This window comes from Helianthus annuus, chromosome 13 (assembly GCF_002127325.2).
Source record: "Helianthus annuus cultivar XRQ/B chromosome 13, HanXRQr2.0-SUNRISE, whole genome shotgun sequence".
Taxonomy (NCBI): domain Eukaryota; kingdom Viridiplantae; phylum Streptophyta; class Magnoliopsida; order Asterales; family Asteraceae; genus Helianthus; species Helianthus annuus.
In genome coordinates, this window is record NC_035445.2 from 168545574 (window position 1) to 168556685 (window position 11112).

General features: G+C 33.2%; 1 pseudogene; it reads right to left on the minus strand.

Annotated features, from left to right (window-relative positions):
* Nucleotides 1-2898: 2898 nt before the first annotated feature.
* LOC110910489 lies at nucleotides 2899-10850 on the minus strand (annotated as a pseudogene).
* Nucleotides 10851-11112: the final 262 nt, after the last annotated feature.

An 11112-nucleotide genomic window follows, 5' to 3' on the forward strand; every position in this document is an offset into this window, starting at 1 on the left:
GCTTCTTTTTTTCCTTAGCCTGTTTCATTATCCTTTTTGCAATTGCTTGAATTGAGTTTGTTCAATGATTCACTTTTAGTAATTCCATTAAAAACATGCCCTTTCAATTTCAATCCATTTGATTTTTTAAAACACATAGATCAAGCATCTTTCTCATTATCTTAGATCACAAGTTTCAATTTAGTGGAATAATCGAATAAAATATCTTATATAATACAACTATATTTTGCAGGATCCTCTAGCCATGACATAATTGTAAAGGATATTCTGGGTGAATGAGAGATTTTGGCAGTGTAATCTTGAGGAAAATGGTGTAAATCTCGGGCATATAATGACTGGATCAGCAAATAATAATCAAACTGTCAATGGCATAGGCGTAAGTTCCTTTCAGTCTACAACATAACAACCTGGTTTTGGTTATTCGTATTCATGATATAACAGAGGATTAATTAATGATAGCAGGTTGGATTCACTATTCAAAGATGCTTTTGGAATTGATTTTGACAGCATGTGTATACTTTATAAGTATACAAATAACACATTTTAAGTATACTTTTTCAAAATACTATTTGATCCATTTGAGATAACCACATGAACCCTTGTATTATATATAAATGAGTTAAAGTTATCGCATCCACAAAATATGAAGTACAGTTTGACTCTTGATGTCATACAAATTATATTTATTTCAAAATTGATTACTACTCTTCTTCATTGTTCTGACAAGAGTTTTATAACTGGGATATAAATGCAACAGGTTCCACATCATCTTTTATGGAAAAAAGTTGTTTTTTAAACATCCTTGTTATATTTAATTTTAAAAGCAATGGGTTTGGACACTAACATCAAAGAGTGTTGTTTGACCCTTGAATATTTAAAATTTGCAGTTATAGAAAGAAGAAAATCTATCAAGGTTTCTTCAAATCAACAAAACAGATCCAAGATACATCATAATTGCTGGAAAGGGCACTACATCTACTGTGTTAACTTGGTTCAGTTACATGCTTCAGAATAAGTCTGCAACAGAAAGCAAAGAAACAACAAAAATGAGAACAATGTCACAAATGTGGTAGAATTTGCAAACGGTGTGAGTGAAAAAGCCTCAGATGCTGATTTATATGCTTTGATGTTGTCTGTTGGTTATGAGGTGAAGTAAGGGTCAAGTTTGATGCATTCGAACCCTGAAAGATGGTTTCATCACATTGTTGCTTTCATCCACAAAGCATCTTTAAGTTTACAGCTTTGCAGGTTAGTAAAAATACAACCCATATTCATCATTCCTTTTTCGTTCAGATCATGTAACTGAACCATTGATTTGTAAAATTTTATGTGGTCTTGTTTAACAGTCAACCTTCAAGTTATGTCGTATGACCAAAGCAAAAGTATCTAGATCATCATAAGATGTATATCGTATGTTTACGGTTTTGACATGATTACCGTTTTGATGCAGAAACACAAGCGGGACAAAGAATTTATTTGGCTCAAGAATCTGCGTATGTGCAGATGATATTTTCTTCTAGTTAGTTAAATTGTTTCATTTTCAAGGTGAATGAAAACAAAAGTGCAAAGTACAGATTGATGCTTAATCTTCACGTTGATGGTGATACAGAGTTGATCCATGATCTAGCACACTCGTATTTGGTGCGACTAGACACACGGAAGTGGACTGGAAAATGGTTCAAGCTAAAAAGGGCATAACTTTCATTACGTTTGAAGTTATACGGGGATAAATAATGGACACAAACGCCTCAACGAGCCACATGAATGGACAGATGCTATAGGCGGGTTTTCTGACTCTCGGCACCCAATTTCGACATCTAGAGCTCCACTTTTGAACTCAAGGTTTTCCCCAATTTTAGCATTTTTAACTAATTTCGACTGTTTGTAAAAAAAAGGGCTTGATTTTTAACTAGATATTTATTTGTTGTTTTTTAGGCTGTTAATTTCAAGCAACCCTTGAAGCGGTTACAAGTTGCGTCTGATGGCACTTGTCGTTCATGGTCTAAGTTACATACCTCTTATTGGAACTTATAACCGATGAAGAATTAATGGAATTTTGCCTCTAATGTCACTATGATGTCAAGTTACCATCTGATGAAGATTAAAGGAACTTACCACTGAAAGAAGTTACCTCTAGTGAAGATCGATGAAGTCTCGCTAATGAAGAAGAGATATCACGTGTTAGCCTATCATTTGACGAAGACAATCGGTTGAGAGGATGTTATACGTAACTGTCACTTGTCAATTTCGTACATCTCAACAAGATAACTAAAACATGAGTCCGCATTGAATTTATTATCACTCGACCCCATAGCTTATTGTGTCAAGTAGTTGAGAGTGAATTCGGTGCATGAACTTATGTGTGCAAACTTCAGAGGAAATTTGCAAGTCGTAGAACCTTGCATAGCTAGGATATCGTCTTGAATTTCAATTGTGATTTGTGACTAGCTTTACATTATGTATTGAAACATTCGATTTAGTAATGTTATGACCCCGAGATCTATGGATGTAGTTTTTAAAAGACTTAGTTTTTGTATTCAAAAAGGGATAGTCGTGTAGCTTGTTGCCCGTTTACCTTCTATCTTGATATAATTTTTTATTGACAAGTAAAATTTCAAAATAAATGGAAATTAGAAGCTGAAAACGAAAAACATTTTTTAATTAATACCTCTTTCTTAGAAACCATACAAGTCCAACCACATAAACTTTCTTTGTTAGTCAACAATCCTACAATAATAATGCTACATAAAAATTACATTTGCACGAGTTTGAGATCCCTCTTTCCTCCTAATTTGATGCAACATCATATACCAACAGTTGAAAACAATATAAGTTGTTTTCAAAAAGTACAAAATTAACAAAAGAATCATGTTGAGTATATCGAAACGAATAAGAACTCAAGAACAAGTTTACCACTTTTTGCCTCAATGATCACCTTTATTCCCCGAACCATAATACTTCTCATACCATCTAACAAACTTCTTCAACCCCATTTGAAGATCCGTCGTTGGTTTATACCCAAACTCCCTTTCCGCCAAACTAATATTCGCACAAGTAAACGGGACATCACCATTTCGCTTTCACTTTCAACAACTTCTCCAAAATACTTGCAAGATCCGAAACATGCACAGGCATAGTATTCCCTAAATAAAAAATTCTAAACTGTGCAGCCCCTTTTTTCTTCCCACCACTTCCTGTACTCTTTTCAGCAGTGTGTAACGCACCTTAACAACCCTTTACAATATCATCAATATACGTAAAATCACGCGCAACGATCCCATGATTACTGGACTCAAAAATGGGAATTGGTTTTCCTTTCAAGATATCTTTAGTGAAGAAAAAGTAAGCCATGTCCGGTCTACCCCACGGACCATGTAAAGAACCTTAAACCCGTTAGCGACAACCTGTAAATATGATTATACGGATGACCAAAACAGAGTACCCTGTTTTTGATCGGATGTTGACTGATGACTTAACCGTTTTTTCCATCTGCATCCGTATACACACAAACAGCTCCTGGTTTAACCTAATCAAACAGAGAGTGAGTGGTCATGTAAAAAATAGCGATATTAGAAATGTAACCTAGGACAAACAAATTATTAAGGCGTTGTATAATAATACACTAGAAGGAACCCGCACGATGCAAATGGTTCAAAAGGTTTCGACTGGATTGAGTCAGAATGAAACTAAAATCAAATATATGATCAAGTGCCCTCATTTCACAAAACCTTATTTATTCCCAAAATGTTAAATGTGAGTTATGGTCATTTTACCTATTAATTTCATAAATAAACAGCGCTTGCCTAACATTTAGTATCTAAATTTTACAACTTCTAACATAAGCATGTCGAAATGCATCCAAAAAGAGGTGCATAGTTTCAATATTTTCAGATCGAGGTGTGAATTCTTCTTGTAGTGTAACATTACCAAAAGAAAAGTAATCTTCATAGTTCACCATCAAAAATCAGCATGCAATACAATAACCATCTATAAAACCATATGTGACAACAACTCAGCAATTGAAACTCAGTTATAGGCAGAGGTGGCAAATTCGACCCGATTACTAGTAAATGAATGATTAGTGGTGTATTTAATTTATACGTTGGAACTGATTTCACAATGTGTACTAATTTTGATTTTCGTGAGTTAAACATGCCAATTAATTATTATTATTATTATTATTATTATTATTATTATTATTATTATTATTATTATTATTATTATTATTATTATTATTATTATTATTATTATTATTATTATTATTATTATTATTATTATTATTATTATTATTATTATTATTATTGTTATTGTTTTGTTTGTGAGTTTTGTTGATCTTGCTTTTGTAGGTTGATAGGGTGCGATTTTAAGGTGTTAATCAGTTGATTTGTGTGATTGTACGGTTAATTTTGTTTTTTTGGTTGCCAGTTTATCCAATGGATGTGAGTTGACTTTAGTTAGGGTTTTGGTGTGGTTTGTGGAATTATTGAAGTGTTATAGGAATAGATAATGAAATTTGATTGAAGTTACTTCGAGTCTCCATTACAAAGTTGAATCTGATTCACAAGTTGAAGATACAAATCAGAGTTTAGATCTGCATTTTGTCTACTGCGGAGTTATGATAAAAAAACATAGCTAATTTGATATGAAGTCTGTGAAGAACTTATATATTACAACTAAACTTTTGCAGTCACATATCCTAAAGGATCTTCTGGGTGATGGAACATTCACAGTTGACCAGGTCAAATTCAAGAACAGAGAAAAGTCTCAAGGTGTGAATTTTCAGGGAAAGTATCTCGAGTAAACGCCATAAAACTCGCGCATATAATTACGGAATCAGCTAATAACAGACAAAGTGTCGATGACATAAGTGTAAGTTCCTTTTAAGTCAACAACATTTGACTACCCCATAATATAACAAACTGGTTTTGATTATTAGTATTCATGATATAACACAGGATTTATTCATGAAAATCAATTGGATTCAATATTCAATGTGAAGGTGTTAAGAAATTGTCAAATATCAGACCAGAGGCTAAGTTAAAGGAAAGGGTCAAAGTGCTTGATGATGGACAAGATCATTTCTGGTAAGCTTGTACTTTTTTTCCTCTAAAAATTATGGGTGGGTTGGATAACGAGTCAAGACAGGTTCAGGTTAATAATATTGTTGACTTTTTAGTAGGGTTGAACTGAGGCGGGTTGGAGTGTTGGACTATGGTACAAACATTTTGATTTTCTTTTGACCTTATGGCCAATTCATGTTTTAACTATGATTACAGAAAATATACTATTTAGAATAGTCGTCTAAACTTTTCCTAAAGGAGTGTTTAAAAAGTAACATGTGTTTTGATTATGTTTTAATAACTTTAGAACCACTTGTATGGTTGTTTCTATTCTTTTGCAAGTTTTGGGGTAAAATGTAAATAAGGTTCCCCCCACCTAATATATATTTTTTGCCTAAAAGATCACAGAATTATATTACACATATATTATTTATATTACACACACATTTTTTGGTTGAGCCCATCAAAATATCACAGAATTATATTACACACACATATTATTTGGTTGAGACCATAGCTTATTTGTTGTATATAATTGAATTGAATATAAAATAAATAGAGGTTGGCTTCTATACAAGACGAGTCTTGTACGAAGCATACGTGAGTATGTAAGCCATTGATCTTTTAAGATCAATGGCTCAAAGTAATCCAGTGGCATTTTCATAAATATGAGATTCAAACAATTGAAGAAACAAATAGCAAAAGGGTATTCTGGTCCTTTCCCACTTGAACTCCTCCCCCCTTGATTTTCAAATGGCTATAACTTTTTCATACGTTAATATTTTTTTAATCATATTGAACGTGTAATCACGTAGTGGATTTATACTGAATGTGTAATCACGTAATAAGTATTCAAAATCACGTAGTCATGTGCTGGGTATTCAAAATCACGTAATGAACTAACGGGTATTCAAAATCCTGTAATTGTTTTAAGGAAACTATAGCAACGGGGTGCTCGAATTAAAGAGAATGAAATGCTCGTTAATATGGTGTAATTTAAAAAAAAAAAAATATTAACGTATAAAAGAGTTATATCCGTTAATGGGTTAGGCCATCAATATCAAAGTGTAATGTTTGACCCTTGAAGTTTTTTAATTGCAGTTGAGAAAGAAGATATTATGCAAATCAACAACACACATCCAAAATACTTCATGATTGGTGGAAAGGAGGCTACATCTATTTCCATAATTTGGTTCATTTACATGCTCTTGAAACATCCTGAGATTCAAGATATGGTTGAATAAGAAATCAAAGAAGCAACAAACATGAGAAACAAATTCAAGATAAGCTTCATGTAACTTGGAACAAAACTCTCGCGAGTCTATCATGCATCTCAGTGGTATGCAACTCAAATATTCAGCAATTTCTCTTTCTTTAACTTAACCAAAACTTTGACTAATCAACATGGTTACTAGTAGTTGTTGGAGTCGTTCAAAATGGATCGGATTTGATCAATCCAAAGAACTTTTTGTCTAAATTTATATAAAAATTATTATTATTATTATTATTATTATTATTATTATTATTATTATTATTATTATTATTATTATTATTATTATTATTATTATTATTATTAAGTGATAGGGATACGGAGCTAATCCATGATCTAGCAGACTGCAGACTCGTATTTGGTGCAACTAGACACAGAGAAGTGGACTGGAAAATGATTCAAGCTAAAAAGGGAATAACTTTCATTACGTTTGAAGTTATACGAGGATAAGTAATGGACATAAATGTCTCAACAAGTCACACGCATGGACAAATGCTATAGGTGGGTATTCCCAACTCTCAGGGACCCAATTTCGAAGTCAATGTTTTCCCCAATTAAGCATTTTTAATTAATTTCGCTTGTTTGTAAAAAAACAGATGGATTTTTTTAACTAGACATTTATTCGTTGTTTTTTAGGCTGTTAATTCAAGGAATCCTTGGGCTAAGTTACGTAACTCTGATTGGAACTTATAATTGATGAAGAATTAATGGAGATTACCTCTGACGGCAAGTTACCACTAATGAGGATTATGGAACTAGCCTATGATGTCAATTGTCAAGTTACCAGTTACCATCTGATGAAGATTAAGGTAACTTACCACTGAAGCGAGTTACCTCTAGTGAAGATTGATGAAGTCTCGCTAATGAAAAAGAGATGCCACGTGTATGCCTATCATTTGACGAAGACAATCTGTTGAGAGGATGTTATACATAATTGTCACTTGTCAATTCCATACGTCTCAACAAGAATATAGATACACGAGTCCGCATTGATATTATTATCACTTGACCCCATAGTTTAATGTTGTGCAAATTCAGAGAAAATTTGCATGTCACCCTCTTCATAGCTAGAGCGTTAGCTAGAAAACCATATGTAAATTCAATTTTAATTTATAGCTAGTTTTACATGATGTATTGAAACAATCAATTTTGATTAATACCTTGTGCTTATAGCAATTGTTCTTCTACTCTTGTTTATTGTTTTGCGCATATTGTGTATCAGTTGACGATGAAACAGTGATACCTAACACATTGATTAACTAATATCCCGCTGCAAACTAACTCACAGTGAACGTAGGGTATTAGCTAAGTTTTAGCTTGATTGCGATGCACAAAAATTTAATCTCCCGACAACATTGTATCCTTGAAAGATCTAATTCTCTTGGTAGTAACTCGGAAGGTATTCATGCAGTTGCAATATGTCATAAATAATGGATAAACAAAGTAGACATGACCTGTAAAGTTTACACAACTATTGCCCTAGGTTGTTAATAGACTTTTGTAACAACTGATGATTGCGATTTAGATGGGAAGAATGCACAGCTACTATTACGACACGATTGTTTGATAACCCTATACTAGCAACTTCAGTTGACAAATTACAATAAAAAGAAAGATTAGTAAAGAGGTAACAAAACAAAGGAAATCATAAAGTCATGCTGAATGTAAAAATGTATCATGAGATCACAAAAACCAAACTCATATCAAGAAATTAATAATAAAAAGAAAAGAAAAAAACACATACACACAGCAAGTCAACCTTCAATCAAGAAACTAAACAAGAAACATCACAACACTTAAACTAATGTGTTCTATATTTTTGAATACCAAAAAATGATACAAATCCAACCAAATAAAATTTGCTCTATTAGCCATGAATCCTACAATAATACTGAGACAATAAATTACATTCGCGTGGACCACAAAAACTTGTTCATCGTGTGAGATCCCTCTTTCCTCCTTACTTGATGCATAATCATATACCAACAGTTGAAAATAAGATAATTTGTTTTCAGAAAGTGCAGGAGTAATAAATCAATCATGCGAATATATCAAAAGAAACAAGAATTCAAGAACAAGCTTACAACTTTTTGCATCAGTGCGTTGTATTGCGCCTCAGTGATCACTCTTTTTCCTGAACCATAATACTTCTCTTTACTAAAGAAAAAATAAGCCATATTGGGTCTACCCCATGGTCCATAAACCATAAAGAACCTCAAACCCGTCAAAGACAACCCATAAATATGATTATATGTCTGAGCGAATTCTTCAGCCGCTTTCTTCGTTGCAGCGTATAGGATCAGTTCGATCTTTTTCCGAAATCTTTTTTCCGAAAAGGGTACTTCTGTATTCAACCCATAAACAAAACTAGAAGATACCCAAACAATTGCAGGCTGTGGATTTGCATTTTTGCATACTTCAAGAACAATAATAAAACCAGCAATATTACTATGAGTATAAGATTTTGGGTTTCTTCATTGCATATCTAACACCAGCTTGAGCAGCTAAATAAATAACATGAGTAAAATGAACTATCTCAAAGAGTTCGTTCAGCAAACCGGTGTTGTTTATGTCCCCTTCCACAATGAAAAGCCCACTTTTTTCCATACATGTTGATGAGCCCTTTTGAGGGTAGGATCGTAATAACTGTTAAAATTGTCTAACCCTAAAAGGTAGTCACCACGGCATCTCAAGGCGGCGCTGATGTGGATTCCGACGAAACCGGCTGCTACGGTGACCAAAACAGAGTACCCTGTTTTCAATCCGATGTTGACTGATGACTTGACCGTTACTCCCATCGGTATCCCTATACACACACAACTCTCAGTTTAACCTAATCGAACAGAGAGTGAGTGGTCATGTAAAAGATAGCAGTATTAGAAAGGTAACCTAGGACACAAACATAATTAAGGTGTTGTATATTAATAAAACAAATAGTAAAAAGTAATCTAATCTAATAAAATGAAATATGGATATAAAAGAACCTATAGGGTTTGTATGAATAACAGCTAACAACTAACTGATGTAGAAAATAAAAAAATCAGAACATACCTACTTTTTAAACTACTTTCAAAGTGAACATTAGCAGCCTAAAATATCCAAATGAATCACATAGATATAGTCCAATTAACAGATTAAGTGACCATTTCCAAAAGCAATCTGCATGCATGGTACGTATGATGCAACATACAAATCTACACACAGCTATCAAACTAAAGTTCTATTTTTATGAACAAATAACATAATTAGTTAATATTAAAAGCTCATAAACTTTCCTGAAAAAGAAACGGGTCAGTGGGTCACTCGTTCAAGTGTATGTGAAATTTATCCATATATAAATATGAGTCTTGGTATATATCAACATCCATATAACCTGTTATTTACAAACTTTTTTTTCTTTGAATCAATTAAATCGAAAACCTAGACTGTTAGGTTCGAGAACCCTAATTTAGCACTCATCCCCAATTTGGACATGAAAAATGATCTACTGGATACTACGACATGAATGTCGATCTAGTTTACAAAAGAAGCTAAGGAATACACATGATCAATTTTCTGATTTTATTAAAAATCTACACTACATACACATTGAAGTCGATTGAACCAATAGCATGAAAGCAGTAAAACAAGTTGAAAAAAAGTCAAAGTCAGTATGCTCCCTCAGTTCAGCAAGAATGTATTGTCTATCAAAATGATGCATAAATTATAAACTAAAAAAAAATTAACTTATAAGAGCTTAGACAGAGTGAAATGGCAAGCATGCATGTTCTCCACACCCCACAACTGAATTTATATATATATATAAAATCATCTTTAGATAACTGAAAATTTTTCTGAATTACACTTGTTAAACAAACAAAAAGTGGCTATACACCAATGGAGGCCAGAAACGGGTTGGTTAAAACGGGTCAAAGGGGTAATGTTTTGACCAAGAAATATTGTAATTTATTCAGATATACATGTAAGCCTATTTGTTATCGAGTAATTGCTAATTTCTTTATATGGGTTCTCAAATAAGAAGCCAGCTTAACTATTTCATTTTACCAAGTGTTCAATTACATCTATGATTTAGATACGAATAGAACAAAATACCCACCTGAGATCCGCTCCAAAACGCCACATAGTTACACACTGAAAACAAAGTCATTTAAAAAACTGTAACAAAGAGGCATCTTTCATTGAGGCATTAAACCAAACACCTGGTGTGCATGCAAACTCAATAGCTAAAATCCCTTCCAAAACAAGGAAAAACAAAACCAACAAACATACAAGAGCGCAACATACATTCCCAATTTCACATCTGCGTAAAAAACCCAATGGACCGAACACAAAAAACTCTCTAGTTCATAAATCAACCGCAAAAAAATACGAACAAGAAAACACTAGTCACAAATAGCAGAAATTTACAATAAAAAACAAACCCACAAAGGGGGCAACGATTGAAATCAAAACAGCAACTAAAACGGAGGCATAAATTACTTTTTGGGAGCGTGATTATGGGGAAAAGTGGTGGTTCGAACGCACGCAGCTGATGTGAAGAACAATTGCAACTGGCCCACTGTGATTGTTTTTAAAAATATGTACTTCATTTGGGCTGCTAGTTTGAGCCCAACAACAACTATCTATCATAGGCAAATGGCCACTTAATTTCCTGTTTTCAGCCCATGTAGGCCCAAATTGTATCAGGTATAGGAGGACTAACAATGGACTTTTATATAGGATGTTTAAATAAAAGGGTGAGGTATTTTAGCTAGGAAAGATAGGAAGCTGTCATATCTCACA